Here is a 16,272-nt window from a genome sequence, read left to right on the forward strand (position 1 = left end):
GGTCTCCAGTTATTAATCAAGCGTCGGTCCCCCCCTTTAGGAATAAGTGTTGTCCTGTTCCCTCGGAGCACCTCGGGGGTAACTCCAAAGAGAAACATGACATTATATAGTAGAACCAATCTCTTCACAGGGGCCTTTTTGAGAGCCAGCAGGGGCACTGCGTCTGGACCAGCCGCCCCTGATTTTGATGTGTTTATGGCCCAGAGGATGTCTGACTCTGTAATTGGCTGGTCCAGTTTATGTTCCTCTTTCTGATCTAAGATTGGTTCGCTGTCTAGGAGAGAGGGACTTCCGAATATGCCCCTATACTCGGACTCTATTGACGCAATGTCAGGTAGTACATCGTCCCCCCAGAGCGGTTTCCCGTCTAGGATATCACGCGCCAAAGCGGCTCGATCGGATCGATATCGTCGTTGGACGATTTTGTATTTATATGAACGCTCATGGTTCCTGTTATTAAAGACTGGGGCCTTGCGGTTTCCGTTTGCCTTCGTTTTGGGCTTCCCAGTCCCTGCTTCGTTGAAGAGAGCAGTAATATATTCATTCACCTCTTTTCTCACTCCCTCTCTATGGCGGTCTAGGTTGGTGAATTGAGAGTAACGGAATAAAGTGCTATCATAAGTATTCCATCCGTCATTAGCGTGCCAGTAATCGTATAAAAACGTAGAGATTGTATTGTGCCGGTGTTCTATCGCAATGGGTACGAACTCCTCAGCATTCGGATTAAGACTCTGACGATCTTTAAAGGTTGAGTCCCTGCCTCGATCTCTAGGACTCTCGAGAAGAGAGAATTCCACTACTTCGCCCTCTGCTTCCTCGTGAGGCCGCGCGTTTTCGTTCTCAAGTTGTTCGAGAACGTCTACGCGGGCCTCGATGTTGTTTTCGTTTCTGAGGAATTCGAGGAGTTCCTTGTATCTATCCTGTTTCCGTCTATATTTTATAGAGTCGATGGTACGGTTAGGATAGATACTTTGGAGATGTTTATTGATGAAACGGCCCGTATAGGCAAGTTCATGTTTGGCCATTTCAATGTAATCCTCATCCTCGAATTCAACGGGGGCATTAGGCTTTTCGTAGAGATTCTCAAGCTCCTCATTGTACTCCACGGGGTGCGCTCTCCGCATGTGCTGTCGCATTCCAGCGTAAGTCTTATATGTTTGTTTGCATACGGAGCAAACATTGCCGTCAGCCGGGGGTGCACCCCGGCAGCGTAGCCTTCTTAAATGGGTCTGAAGCCCAGTATCAGTGGCGAAAGTTTTTCCACATATGCACAAGACCATAGTTCTAGGACTGAAACTAGGTCTGTCGTAAGTTCAATTCAGTTAATATGGGATAGTTGGGTAGACAGGAAAAGACTTGTCTACCACTTAAATAAAAAGTCGGAAGGTGTACTATCCCTAAAACTAAAACCCCCAGGAGTCTGGAGGTGGGCACGGTCCGATAAAGAAGCCAGATAGGTGACCGTGGGGCAGTCTTCGGATGATCCCAATCTCTTAGAATAGACAAGAGATTGCCGTGTTGGATCAAGACTAAGAATCCTATCTGGGGCGCTCTGTACGTTAGCCACGCTAAAATAAATTCTAGCGTGTTACCGACTCTACCACGGGGAGGTGTACAGAACTTGATTAGGAGAGGCTGCAAACTTTAAAAGCTCACAACCGGGGTTTCAAAGGCTTTGGATGAATTGAACAGAAAAGGTCGCTCTGCCGCTTTCTAACCGCCTTCAAAAATTCCGGTCGCACGGTCGCAAGAGAGTCATAGTTACTCCCGCCGTTTACCCGCGCTTGCTTGAATTTCTTCACTTTGACATTCAGAGCACTGGGCAGAAATCACATTGAGTCAACACCCGTTGGGGCCATCGCAATGCTTTGTTTTAATTAGACAGTCGGATTCCCCTAGTCCGTGCCAGTTCTGAGCTGACCGTTGAATGGCGGCCGAAGAGGATATCCAAATACCGATTAAGGTAATATGGAACCTCGCAGCAAGACGGTTCCGCGGGAGGCCAAGGCACGGGACCGAACTCGGATCCATAATCATCACAAATACTCCAACCATGAAGGAAGGAGAGAGATGCTCCAATTACTTCACCTCGCCCAGGCCCGGCACGTCAGCCGTGACCCACTTCCTCGCCAAGCCCGACACGCCCCGATCCTCAGAGCCAATCCTTATCCCGAAGTTACGGATCCAATTTGCCGACTTCCCTTACCTACATTATTCTATCGACTAGAGGCTCTTCACCTTGGAGACCTGCTGCGGATATGGGTACGAACCGGCGCGAGCCTCCACGTGGCCCTCTCCTGGATTTTCAAGGTCCGAGGGGAAGATCCGGACACCGCTGCAACTGCGGTGCTCTTCGCGTTCCAAACCATATCTCCCTGCTAGAGGATTCCATGGAACTCGAACGCTTATGCAGAAAAGAAAACTCTTCCCGGATCTCCCGACGGCGTCTCCAGGTCCTTTTGGGTTACCCCGACGAACTCTCTTGCGAGGGCCCGACTTTTTGACGGTTCCGCTGCCGGGTTCCGGAATAGGAACCGGATTCCCTTTCGCCCGATGGGTGTGTACAAACTTTTTACGTGTTTGTGTACACGTACACACGTACGTACGTACGTAAATAATAAAGCTACACCACATCAACATCGGCTTTCGCCTAGGGCTTAGGATCGACTGACTCGTGTGCAACGGCTGTTCACACGAAACCCTTCTCCACGTCAGTCCTCCAGGGCCTCGCTGGAGTATTTGCTACTACCACCAAGATCTGCACCGACGGCGGCTCCAGACGGCCTCACGGCCAATCCTTCTGCGCACACCGCCGCGACCCTCCTACTCGTCAGAGCTTCATGGTCGCGCGCAAAACGCGAACCGCACATGCCGCTGACGGTCGAGTATAAGCACGACGCTTCAGCGCCATCCATTTTCAGGGCTAGTAACTTCGGCAGATGAGTTGTTACACACTCCTTGGCGGATTCCGACTTCCATGGCCACCGTCCTGCTGTCTTAAGTTACCAACGCCTTTCATGGTATCCCATAAGCGTCGATTTTGGCGCTTTAACTCGACGTTTGGTTCATCCCACAGCGCCAGTTCTGCTTACCAAAAATGGCCCACTTGGCACTCTGATTCGAGTCTCGCGGCTTCATAAGTTCGAGCAAGCCGGAGATCTCACCCATTTAAAGTTTGAGAATAGGTTGAGGTCGTTTCGACCCCAATGCCTCTAATCATTCGCTTTACCGGATGAAACTCGTACGCTACGAGCGCCAGCTATCCTGAGGGAAACTTCGGAGGGAACCAGCTACTAGATGGTTCGATTAGTCTTTCGCCCCTATACCCAGTTCCGACGATCGATTTGCACGTCAGAATCGCTACGGACCTCCATCAGGGTTTCCCCTGACTTCGTCCTGACCAGGCATAGTTCACCATCTTTCGGGTCCCAGCGTGTACGCTCTTGGTGCGCCTCTTCTCGTAATGAGAACGAGACGCCCCGGGAGTGCGAAGCGATCCAATTTATTAAAAAAGCAAATCGCTTATCCTCCCTTGGTCTACGCGAGGTAAACCTTTACTTTCATTACGCCTTTAGGTTTAGTTATTTCCCAATGACTCGCGCACATGCTAGACTCCTTGGTCCGTGTTTCAAGACGGGTCCTGAAATTACCCAAATCGATAGCGTCGTTGATCGGCGTTTCGAAACGAGGTCTGTTCGAGAACACCGTAACCAACAGTCGTTCCGGGACAGAATCGGCATTATGTCCGATTACCGTCAAACACGAAACGCTCTTGCTACGGGCCGAACGCTAATTATAATTTAGCGGCCCCGCGCCATATTTGTACCGTCGAGCGAGTCTGTCGGAATATCGAGGGTCCGCATGAAAAAATCAAGTGGTCTCCACCTCGAGTCTTAAACAGACACCCAACGGATCACGACGTCCTACTAGAGGAAAAGTGCACGCGTTCGATATCGATTAGAAAAACGTAAAACGCGATTTATTGTGTTGCCGAAACAACAACAATATCCGTCATACAAACGTTCAACTTCAATTATCGAAACGCGAATGAATTTCCTCTTTCGACCTTTCGGGTTTCTCAGGTTTACCCCTGAACGGTTTCACGTACTCTTGAACTCTCTCTTCAAAGTGCTTTTCAACTTTCCCTCACGGTACTTGTTCGCTATCGGTCTCGTGGTCATATTTAGCCTTAGATGGAGTTTACCACCCACTTAGGGCTGCACTCTCAAGCAACCCGACTCTCAGGAGAGATCCTCACGCAATCGGCAACGGTCGCTACGGGCCTGGCACCCTCTATGGGCTGTGGCCCCGTTCAAGAAGGACTTGGACGCGCCGCACGATCTCGTGATAAACGGATCCTCCCTAACACCACATTTCCCGGTGGCCGATATCGACCACGGGATTCGGTGCTGGGCTTTTCCCTGTTCGCTCGCAGCTACTAAGGGAATCCTAGTTAGTTTCTTTTCCTCCGCTTAGTAATATGCTTAAATTCAGCGGGTAATCTCACCTGCTCTGAGGTCGATATATTATAATATATCTATAATATTTAAATACAATTCGCTAAAATATCACAAAAAAAAAAACGTGTGTTTAATCACATTATACGAAATATAACATTATTTGTTTTTATTTATAGAGGCGGCAGAGCAAGTTATACATATATATATATATATATATATATATATATATATATATATAAATTCATATATTTTGTCGATACAGTATAAATGATATAAAAAAAAACACTGGTCAGACGTCCAGTCTTCGAAACTTTATTATTTCTCTCGGACACGACGACCGCGTTATCATTTTAAATATATATAATATATACACTTATTTATCGACTATATATACGTAAATATAACTCTACCAAACAAATTTTATGTATTTCATATAAAAATACACACGATCAATTTATGGTAGTAATAGCGTCGTTGTGTTCAAAAATTGCGCAAATTTTTTCTATAAAAAATTTACGCTGCTTTTCGCATTTTAGGATGCCGCACAAAAAAAAAATACGCACAAGTTTATAGTATGTGCGTGTGTTTTCTTTTAGTGTGCGTTATTGTGTCTCACACATCCAACACGCTTAGTCATTTATTTTTCTATAATAAATTGAAAAATTTTAAATTCTAAGCAGTCTTTTAAATTGATACGACCCTCAGTCAGGAGTGGTCCGGGAACGAGTATCCGAGGACCGCAATGTGCGTTCGAAATGTCGATGTTCATGTGTCCTGCAGTTCACAAGTTGACGCGCAATTAGCTGCGTTCTTCATCGACCCACGAGCCAAGTGATTCACCGTTCAGGGTAATCATTTTATTATGTCGTTTTCTCATATTCTATTCGTCGTATTTTTAATATTTGATTATTAAATTAATAATAATATTATAATATTTTATACGCGTATAGAATTATCTAACGACATTTATATAATATATATATATATATATATATATATATATTATTTATTAAATGGTAATTATATATAAATTTTAGAGAAATTATAATATCGTACTTAAAAATATCCGATAAATTTTAACCGCTGCACATGTTTTATTACAAACGAGGCGCGCATAGACAGATATCTCGCACGATATATTCCTCTTAATTATTACAAGTTTTTTAATCTTGAAAGTTTTATACAAATTTCGACACGGTCGGGCGTAAATCTTCGAACACCTTCGAAATAATACGTGAAATATTATTTCTAAAACGAATTTTTATACATATCGAAAGAATCGACACGTGCTTAAAAGTTTCGTTTAGGTACCCGGATGAAGAAAATGTCTTATCATCTCACATAATCATCATCACATATAATATTGTCGAAATTTTTTTGTATTACCTTCGATCGATAAAAAACTTATGTAATAATAAAAAAACGAAATAAAATTTCTCCATAAAAATACAGAAGACAGACACACACGACGACAACAACAACAACAACAACAACAACAGACGACGTTTCAATAATCTATATATTTTTCGTTTATTATAATAACGATTCTTTATATTAGAACGTTTTTAGTTAACAAGAAATTTTGTTAATGATCGTTCTGTCAATCGTTAATATATATATATATATAATAATAAAAATATATTGTTACTACTATTGTGTCGTCATCGTCGTTCGTCGTCGTCGTCGTCGTCGACTCCTTCTACTAATCTATGATAAAAATTTTTCGTTATTTTTACTGTAAATTTATATATGTAGATATATATTTTATAGACGTATGAAATATATTTATCTTTTTTTTTTTTAAATATTATTCGAAACTTGTTCGAATTTTATAAAAAAAAAAAAAAAAAATTTCAATATATATACATCATATATTTATATCATATATAAATTTTCTTTTGAAGAGTTCGATTATTTTGTAGAAAAGAAAAATTTCTTTCACAATTATATATAATATAATAATACAGACTTGATTTCGTTTTTTTATTTTTTGTTTAAAAACGAACAAATACTCTGTAATGATCCTTCCGCAGGTTCACCTACGGAAACCTTGTTACGACTTTTACTTCCTCTAAATGATCAAGTTTGGTCATCTTTCCGAAGCATCGGCGACGCCGAAACGCCACCGCGCTCAGTCCGAAGACCTCACTAAATCATTCAATCGGTAGTAGCGACGGGCGGTGTGTACAAAGGGCAGGGACGTAATCAACGCGAGCTTATGACTCGCGCTTACTGGGAATTCCTCGTTCATGGGGAACAATTGCAAGCCCCAATCCCTAGCACGAAGGAGGTTCAGCGGGTTACCCGGGCCGCTCGGCCAGGGAGGACACGCTGATTCCTTCAGTGTAGCGCGCGTGCGGCCCAGAACATCTAAGGGCATCACAGACCTGTTATTGCTCAATCTCGTGCGGCTAGAAGCCGCCTGTCCCTCTAAGAAGAATTATTTGTACGCCGACAGTAAAAACCGCGAACGGCAAGAGCCGAAACTCAATACCGACGGGCCTTTGGGATGTCGAAATACGCCTAGTTAGCAGGCTAGAGTCTCGTTCGTTATCGGAATTAACCAGACAAATCGCTCCACCAACTAAGAACGGCCATGCACCACCACCCACCGAATCAAGAAAGAGCTCTCAATCTGTCAATCCTTCCGGTGTCCGGGCCTGGTGAGGTTTCCCGTGTTGAGTCAAATTAAGCCGCAGGCTCCACTCCTGGTGGTGCCCTTCCGTCAATTCCTTTAAGTTTCAGCTTTGCAACCATACTTCCCCCGGAACCCAAAAGCTTTGGTTTCCCGGAAGCTGCCCGCCGAGTCATCGGAGGAACGTCGGCGGATCGCTAGCTGGCATCGTTTATGGTTAGAACTAGGGCGGTATCTGATCGCCTTCGAACCTCTAACTTTCGTTCTTGATCAATGAAAGCGTTTTTGGCAAATGCTTTCGCTTCTGTCCGTCTTGCGACGATCCAAGAATTTCACCTCTAACGTCGCAATACGAATGCCCCCATCCGTTCCTATTAATCATTACCTCGGGGTTCCGAAAACCAACAAAATAGAACCGAGGTCCTATTCCATTATTCCATGCACACAGTATTCAGGCAAAATTTTGGCCTGCTTTAAGCACTCTAATTTGTTCAAAGTAAACGTGCCGGCCCACCTCGACACTCAGTCAAGAGCACCGCGGCGGGATTGAGTTGGGCCGCCCTTGCGAGCTAAGCCCACCGGCAGGACGTCCCACGACACGCCAGTTGACACCGCGTACGATGAACCAGCGGCGTGGGACACAGATTCGACTACGAGCTTTTTAACCGCAACAACTTTAATATACGCTATTGGAGCTGGAATTACCGCGGCTGCTGGCACCAGACTTGCCCTCCAATTGATCCTCGTTAAAGGGTTTAGAGTGTACTCATTCCGATTACGGGGCCTCGGATGAGTCCCGTATCGTTATTTTTCGTCACTACCTCCCCGTGCCGGGAGTGGGTAATTTGCGCGCCTGCTGCCTTCCTTGGATGTGGTAGCCGTTTCTCAGGCTCCCTCTCCGGAATCGAACCCTGATTCCCCGTTACCCGTTACAACCATGGTAGGCGCAGAACCTACCATCGACAGTTGATAAGGCAGACATTTGAAAGATGCGTCGCCGGTGCGAGACCGTGCGATCAGCGAAAAGTTATTCAGAGTCACCAAATTGTACGATGACGAGCAAGCCCGCCACCGATTGGTTTTGATCTAATAAAAGCGCTCCTTCCGTCTCCGGTCGGAACTCTGTTTGCATGTATTAGCTCTAGAATTACCACAGTTATCCAAGTAAATGTGGGTACGATCTAAGGAACCATAACTGATTTAATGAGCCTTTCGCGGTTTCACCTTAATTTGGCTTGTACTGAGACATGCATGGCTTAATCTTTGAGACAAGCATATGACTACTGGCAGGATCAACCAGGGAACTACTATTTGTGTATTTTATATATAATAAAACTATTATCGAAAAAGTTTTAATAACAATATCCACCACATAATGTGAGGATGAGAATTATGATGACGTTTTTTCATATTACATATATTTTATATTTATACACATAATATTTTATATTCATCTATATTCTCGTATATAATAAACACATTGTTATTTACTTTTTCGTTTGCGTGGTGTTTGCTGCGCTTATTATTGAAAATATATAATTTTCGGCGCCACGCTTTATATATTATAATATATTTTTCTTATATTTCATAAAATTTTCACCGAATCGACTATAAATTTATCTAAAATTTAATCGAAATGATATTTTAAATAAGATATAATTACGTCGACCGGAATAGAATTTCGACATTATCTCTACCCTTCGCTAGATTGTAAGCGACATGGTTTACAATTAGATAATAATGAACGAAATTTTTATTCTCGCTCGGAATAATGAGAGTTATCGCAATGTTGTGTAATAATATAAATGTTATATTATTATATATATTTTTATAGACGATCGCATATGAATCGCTCGCGGTAAAACGCTAGCTAAATTCGCGATCTCGCAATATATATTTAATTTGTGGATAAATTGATATAATATCTAAAAAGGGAACCGCTAGCAATATACGATAATATATTGGAGGAGAACGGGGACCCTTTCAGAAAACTATATAATCCACTATAATGTGGAATGACCGATACAACGTCTTTACGTAAATTATAACGAGTTCATTAAAATTTAACGAGACGTCAACTTCGATACACCACACATATATGTGCGCTGTACAACGGTACGCTTTCTACATTAACATTAATAAAGATGTATAGTGAAAATATATAAAAGATGTATTATGAATATTAAAAAGAAGTATTATGAAACTTCATACCGTCCGAGACGTAAAAGTGTTATGGAAAATATTAACAATAACGGAAAAAAAGTATTATGAAATTAGATTGCCGCTCGATGTACGAACGTACGAGATGTATTATATAAAAGTTGTATGAAAATAGTGATAATAATGAAAAACAAGTATTATGAAATGAGATTTTCCCTAAATATATGAACTTGTCGAAAAAGATGAATTGTGAAAGTTGAATGGAGACGTTTTGTGTGTAGGAGCCGTTCGAGGTATATTATATAAAAGTGTTATTGAAAATATTGACAATAACGGAAAAAATGTATTATGAAATTAGATCGCCGCTCGATGAACGAACGTACGAGATGTATTATATAAAAGTTGTATGAAAAAAGTAATAATTATGAAAAACAAGTATTATGAAATGAGATTTTCCCTAAATATATGAACTTGTCGAAAAAGATGAATTGTGAAAGTTGAATGGAGATGTTTTGTATGTAGGAACCGTTCGAGGTATATTATATAAAAGTGTTATGGAAAATATTAACAATAACGGAAAAAATGTATTATGAAATTAGATCGCCGCTCGATGAACGAACGTACGAGATGTATTATATAAAAGTTGTATGAAAATAGTAATAATTATGAAAAACAAGTATTATGAAATGAGATTTTCCCTAAATATATGAACTTGTCGAAAAAGATGAATTGTGAAAGTTGAATGGAGATGTTTTGTATGTAGGAACCGTTCGAGGTATATTATATAAAAGTGTTATGGAAAATATTGACAATAACGGAAAAAATGTATTATGAAATTAGATCGCCGCTCGATGAACGAACGTACGAGATGTATTATATAAAAGTTGTATGAAAATAGTAATAATTATGAAAAACAAGTATTATGAAATGAGATTTTCCCTAAATATATGAACTTGTCGAAAAAGATGAATTGTGAAAGTTGAATGGAGATGTTTTGTATGTAGGAACCGTTCGAGGTATATTATATAAAAGTGTTATGGAAAATATTAACAATAACGGAAAAAATGTATTATGAAATTAGATCGCCGCTCGATGAACGAACGTACGAGATGTATTATATAAAAGTTGTATGAAAATAGTAATAATTATGAAAAACAAGTATTATGAAATGAGATTTTCCCTAAATATATGAACTTGTCGAAAAAGATGAATTGTAAAAGTTGAATGGAGATGTTTTGTATGTAGGAACCGTTCGAGGTATATTATATAAAAGTGTTATGGAAAATATTGACAATAACGGAAAAAATGTATTATGAAATTAGATCGCCGCTCGATGAACGAACGTACGAGATATATTATATAAAAGTTGTATGAAAATAGTAATAATTATGAAAAACAAGTATTATGAAATGAGATTTTCCCTAAATATATGAACTTGTCGAAAAAGATGAATTGTGAAAGTTGAATGGAGATGTTTTGTATGTAGGAGCCGTTCGAGGTATATTATATAAAAGTGCTATGAAAATATTAACAATAACGGAAAAAAGTATTATGAAATTAGATCGCCGCTCGATGTATGAACGTCCGAGATGTATTATATAAAAGTTGTATTAAATTAGTGATAATAATGAAAAACAAGTAGTATGAAATTATATTCCGCTCGATATAAGAACTTGTCGAAAAAGATGAATTGCGAAAATTGAATGGAGATGTTTTGTATGTAGGAGCCGTTCGAGGTATATTATATAAAAGTGTTAAGCGTGGCTTCAGGCCGGCAGAGGGCGCTAGTGTCTGTAAATTCGTGTCAAGTTTGGCGTCTGGCCGGCAGAGGGCGCTAGTGTCTATAAAACCGTGTTAAGTGTGGCTTCTGGCCGGCAGGTGGCGCTAGTGTCTGTAAATTCGTGTCAAGTTTGGCGTCTGGCCGGCAGAGGGCGCTAGTGTCTATAAAACCGTGTTTAGTTTGTCTTCTGGCCGGCAGAGGGCGCTAGTGTCTGTAAATTCGTGTCAAGTTTGGCGTCTGGCTGGCAGAGGGCGCTAGTGTCTATAAAACCGTGTTTAGTTTGTCTTCTGGCCGGCAGAGGGCGCTAGTGTCTATAAAACCGTGTTAAGTGTGGCTTCTGGCCGGCAGGTGGCGCTAGTGTCTGTGAATTCGTGCAAGTTTGGCGCCTGGCCGGCAGAGGGCGCTAGTGTCTATAAAACCGTGTTAAGTGTGGCTTCTGGCCGGCAGGTGGCGCTAGTGTCTGTAAATTCGTGTCAAGTTTGGCGCCTGGCCGGCAGAGGGCGCTAGTGTCTATAAAACCGTGTTAAGTGTGGCTTCTGGCCGGCAGGTGGCGCTAGTGTCTGTAAATTCGTGTCAAGTTTGGCGCCTGGCCGGCAGAGGGCGCTAGTGTCTATAAAACCGTGTTTAGTTTTTCTTCTGGCCGGTAGGATATAAGAACTTGTCGAGGTGTAACATATAAAAGTTGTATGAAATAGTAATAACATCGAAAAAAAAAACCGTGTCAAGTTTGGCGCCTGGCCGGCAGAGGGCGCTAGTGTCTATAAAACCGTGTTAAGTGTGGCTTCTGGCCGGCAGGTGGCGCTAGTGTCTATAAAACCGTGTTTAGTTTGTCTTCTGGCCGGCAGAGGGCGCTAGTGTCTATAAAACCGTGTTAAGTGTGGCTTCTGGCCGGCAGGTGGCGCTAGTGTCTGTGAATTCGTGCAAGTTTGGCGCCTGGCCGGCAGAGGGCGCTAGTGTCTATAAAACCGTGTTAAGTGTGGCTTCTGGCCGGCAGGTGGCGCTAGTGTCTGTAAATTCGTGTCAAGTTTGGCGTCTGGCCGGCAGAGGGCGCTAGTGTCTATAAAACCGTGTTTAGTTTGTCTTCTGGCCGGCAGAGGGCGCTAGTGTCTGTAAATTCGTGTCAAGTTTGGCGTCTGGCTGGCAGAGGGCGCTAGTGTCTATAAAACCGTGTTTAGTTTGTCTTCTGGCCGGCAGGTGGCGCTAGTGTGTATAAAACCGTGTTAAGCGTGGCTTCAGGCCGGCAGAGGGCGCTAGTGTCTATAAAACCGTGTTTAGTTTGTCTTCTTGCCGGCAGGTGGCGCTAGTGTCTATAAAACCGTGTTTAGTTTTTCTTCTGGCCGGTAGGATATAAGAACTTGTCGAGGTGTAACATATAAAAGTTGTATGAAATAGTAATAACATCGAAAAAAAAAAACCGTGTCAAGTTTGGCGCCTGGCCGGCAGAGGGCGCTAGTGTCTATAAAACCGTGTTAAGTGTGGCTTCTGGCCGGCAGGTGGCGCTAGTGTCTGTAAATTCGTGTCAAGTTTGGCGTCTGGCCGGTAGAGGGCACTAGTGTCTATAAAACCGTGTTAAGTGTGGCTTCTGGCCGGCAGAGGGCGCTAGTGTCTGTAAATTCGTGTCAAGTTTGGCGCCTGGCCGGCAGAGGGCGCTAGTGTCTATGAAACCGTGTTAAGTGTGGCTTCTGGCCGGCAGGTGGCGCTAGTGTCTATAAAACCGTGTTTAGTTTGTCTTCTGGCCGGCAGAGGGCGCTAGTGTCTATAAAACCGTGTTAAGTGTGGCTTCTGGCCGGCAGGTGGCGCTAGTGTCTGTGAATTCGTGCAAGTTTGGCGCCTGGCCGGCAGAGGGCGCTAGTGTCTATAAAACCGTGTTAAGTGTGGCTTCTGGCCGGCAGGTGGCGCTAGTGTCTGTAAATTCGTGTCAAGTTTGGCGTCTGGCCGGCAGAGGGCGCTAGTGTCTATAAAACCGTGTTTAGTTTGTCTTCTGGCCGGCAGAGGGCGCTAGTGTCTGTAAATTCGTGTCAAGTTTGGCGTCTGGCTGGCAGAGGGCGCTAGTGTCTATAAAACCGTGTTTAGTTTGTCTTCTGGCCGGCAGGTGGCGCTAGTGTGTATAAAACCGTGTTAAGCGTGGCTTCAGGCCGGCAGAGGGCGCTAGTGTCTATAAAACCGTGTTTAGTTTGTCTTCTTGCCGGCAGGTGGCGCTAGTGTCTATAAAACCGTGTTTAGTTTTTCTTCTGGCCGGTAGGATATAAGAACTTGTCGAGGTGTAACATATAAAAGTTGTATGAAATAGTAATAACATCGAAAAAAAAAAACCGTGTCAAGTTTGGCGCCTGGCCGGCAGAGGGCGCTAGTGTCTATAAAACCGTGTTAAGTGTGGCTTCTGGCCGGCAGGTGGCGCTAGTGTCTGTAAATTCGTGTCAAGTTTGGCGTCTGGCCGGTAGAGGGCACTAGTGTCTATAAAACCGTGTTAAGTGTGGCTTCTGGCCGGCAGAGGGCGCTAGTGTCTGTAAATTCGTGTCAAGTTTGGCGCCTGGCCGGCAGAGGGCGCTAGTGTCTATGAAACCGTGTTAAGTGTGGCTTCTGGCCGGCAGGTGGCGCTAGTGTCTATAAAACCGTGTTTAGTTTGTCTTCTGGCCGGCAGAGGGCGCTAGTGTCTATAAAACCGTGTTAAGTGTGGCTTCTGGCCGGCAGGTGGCGCTAGTGTCTGTGAATTCGTGCAAGTTTGGCGCCTGGCCGGCAGAGGGCGCTAGTGTCTATAAAACCGTGTTAAGTGTGGCTTCTGGCCGGCAGGTGGCGCTAGTGTCTGTAAATTCGTGTCAAGTTTGGCGTCTGGCCGGCAGAGGGCGCTAGTGTCTATAAAACCGTGTTTAGTTTGTCTTCTGGCCGGCAGAGGGCGCTAGTGTCTGTAAATTCGTGTCAAGTTTGGCGTCTGGCTGGCAGAGGGCGCTAGTGTCTATAAAACCGTGTTTAGTTTGTCTTCTGGCCGGCAGGTGGCGCTAGTGTGTATAAAACCGTGTTAAGCGTGGCTTCAGGCCGGCAGAGGGCGCTAGTGTCTATAAAACCGTGTTTAGTTTGTCTTCTTGCCGGCAGGTGGCGCTAGTGTCTATAAAACCGTGTTTAGTTTTTCTTCTGGCCGGTAGGATATAAGAACTTGTCGAGGTGTAACATATAAAAGTTGTATGAAATAGTAATAACATCGAAAAAAAAAAACCGTGTCAAGTTTGGCGCCTGGCCGGCAGAGGGCGCTAGTGTCTATAAAACCGTGTTAAGTGTGGCTTCTGGCCGGCAGGTGGCGCTAGTGTCTGTAAATTCGTGTCAAGTTTGGCGTCTGGCCGGTAGAGGGCACTAGTGTCTATAAAACCGTGTTAAGTGTGGCTTCTGGCCGGCAGAGGGCGCTAGTGTCTGTAAATTCGTGTCAAGTTTGGCGCCTGGCCGGCAGAGGGCGCTAGTGTCTATAAAACCGTGTTAAGTGTGGCTTCTGGCCGGCAGGTGGCGCTAGTGTCTGTAAATTCGTGTCAAGTTTGGCGCCTGGCCGGCAGAGGGCGCTAGTGTCTATAAAACCGTGTTTAGTTTGTCTTCTGGCCGGCAGAGGGCGCTAGTGTCTATAAAACCGTGTTAAGTGTGGCTTCTGGCCGGCAGGTGGCGCTAGTGTCTGTAAATTCGTGTCAAGTTTGGCGTCTGGCCGGTAGAGGGCACTAGTGTCTATAAAACCGTGTTAAGTGTGGCTTCTGGCCGGCAGAGGGCGCTAGTGTCTGTAAATTCGTGTCAAGTTTGGCGTCTGGCCGGCAGAGGGCGCTAGTGTCTATAAAACCGTGTTAAGTGTGGCTTCTGGCCGGCAGGTGGCGCTAGTGTCTGTAAATTCGTGTCAAGTTTGGCGCCTGGCCGGCAGAGGGCGCTAGTGTCTATAAAACCGTGTTTAGTTTGTCTTCTGGCCGGCAGAGGGCGCTAGTGTCTATAAAACCGTGTTAAGTGTGGCTTCTGGCCGGCAGGTGGCGCTAGTGTCTATAAAACCGTGTTTAGTTTGTCTTCTGGCCGGCAGAGGGCGCTAGTGTCTATAAAACCGTGTTAAGTGTGGCTTCTGGCCGGCAGGTGGCGCTAGTGTCTGTGAATTCGTGCAAGTTTGGCGCCTGGCCGGCAGAGGGCGCTAGTGTCTATAAAACCGTGTTAAGTGTGGCTTCTGGCCGGCAGGTGGCGCTAGTGTCTGTAAATTCGTGTCAAGTTTGGCGTCTGGCCGGCAGAGGGCGCTAGTGTCTATAAAACCGTGTTTAGTTTGTCTTCTGGCCGGCAGAGGGCGCTAGTGTCTGTAAATTCGTGTCAAGTTTGGCGTCTGGCTGGCAGAGGGCGCTAGTGTCTATAAAACCGTGTTTAGTTTGTCTTCTGGCCGGCAGGTGGCGCTAGTGTGTATAAAACCGTGTTAAGCGTGGCTTCAGGCCGGCAGAGGGCGCTAGTGTCTATAAAACCGTGTTTAGTTTGTCTTCTTGCCGGCAGGTGGCGCTAGTGTCTATAAAACCGTGTTTAGTTTTTCTTCTGGCCGGTAGGATATAAGAACTTGTCGAGGTGTAACATATAAAAGTTGTATGAAATAGTAATAACATCGAAAAAAAAAAACCGTGTCAAGTTTGGCGTCTGGCCGGCAGAGGGCGCTAGTGTCTATAAAACCGTGTTAAGTGTGGCTTCTGGCCGGCAGGTGGCGCTAGTGTCTGTAAATTCGTGTCAAGTTTGGCGTCTGGCCGGTAGAGGGCACTAGTGTCTATAAAACCGTGTTAAGTGTGGCTTCTGGCCGGCAGAGGGCGCTAGTGTCTGTAAATTCGTGTCAAGTTTGGCGTCTGGCCGGCAGAGGGCGCTAGTGTCTATAAAACCGTGTTAAGTGTGGCTTCTGGCCGGCAGGTGGCGCTAGTGTCTGTAAATTCGTGTCAAGTTTGGCGCCTGGCCGGCAGAGGGCGCTAGTGTCTATAAAACCGTGTTTAGTTTGTCTTCTGGCCGGCAGAGGGCGCTAGTGTCTATAAAACCGTGTTAAGTGTGGCTTCTGGCCGGCAGGTGGCGCTAGTGTCTGTGAATTCGTGCAAGTTTGGCGCCTGGCCGGCAGAGGGCGCTAGTGTCTATAAAACCGTGTTAAGTGTGGCTTCTGGCCGGCAGGTGGCGCTAGTGTCTGTAAATTCGTGTCAAGTTTGGCGTCTGGCCGGCAGAGGGCGCTAGTGTCTATAAAACCGTGTTTAGTTTGTCTTCTGGCCGGCAGA

At 44.5% G+C, this 16,272-nt stretch overlaps 2 non-coding genes across 2 annotated transcripts; both read right to left on the minus strand.

The window, feature by feature from the left end:
* Positions 1-5,155: 5,155 nt before the first annotated feature.
* On the minus strand, positions 5,156-5,311 carry LOC130452243 (5.8S ribosomal RNA). Its single transcript, XR_008910885.1, has one exon. It is a non-coding gene; the product is annotated as a 5.8S ribosomal RNA (ribosomal RNA).
* A 1,165-nt stretch (positions 5,312-6,476) lies between these two features.
* On the minus strand, positions 6,477-8,398 carry LOC130452253 (small subunit ribosomal RNA). Its single transcript, XR_008910895.1, has one exon. It is a non-coding gene; the product is annotated as a small subunit ribosomal RNA (ribosomal RNA).
* Between the last annotated feature and the right edge of the window lie 7,874 nt (positions 8,399-16,272).

The sequence above is a fragment of the Diorhabda sublineata genome, unplaced genomic scaffold, assembly GCF_026230105.1.
Source record: "Diorhabda sublineata isolate icDioSubl1.1 unplaced genomic scaffold, icDioSubl1.1 Dsub_32, whole genome shotgun sequence".
Classification (NCBI taxonomy): Eukaryota; Metazoa; Arthropoda; class Insecta; order Coleoptera; family Chrysomelidae; genus Diorhabda; species Diorhabda sublineata.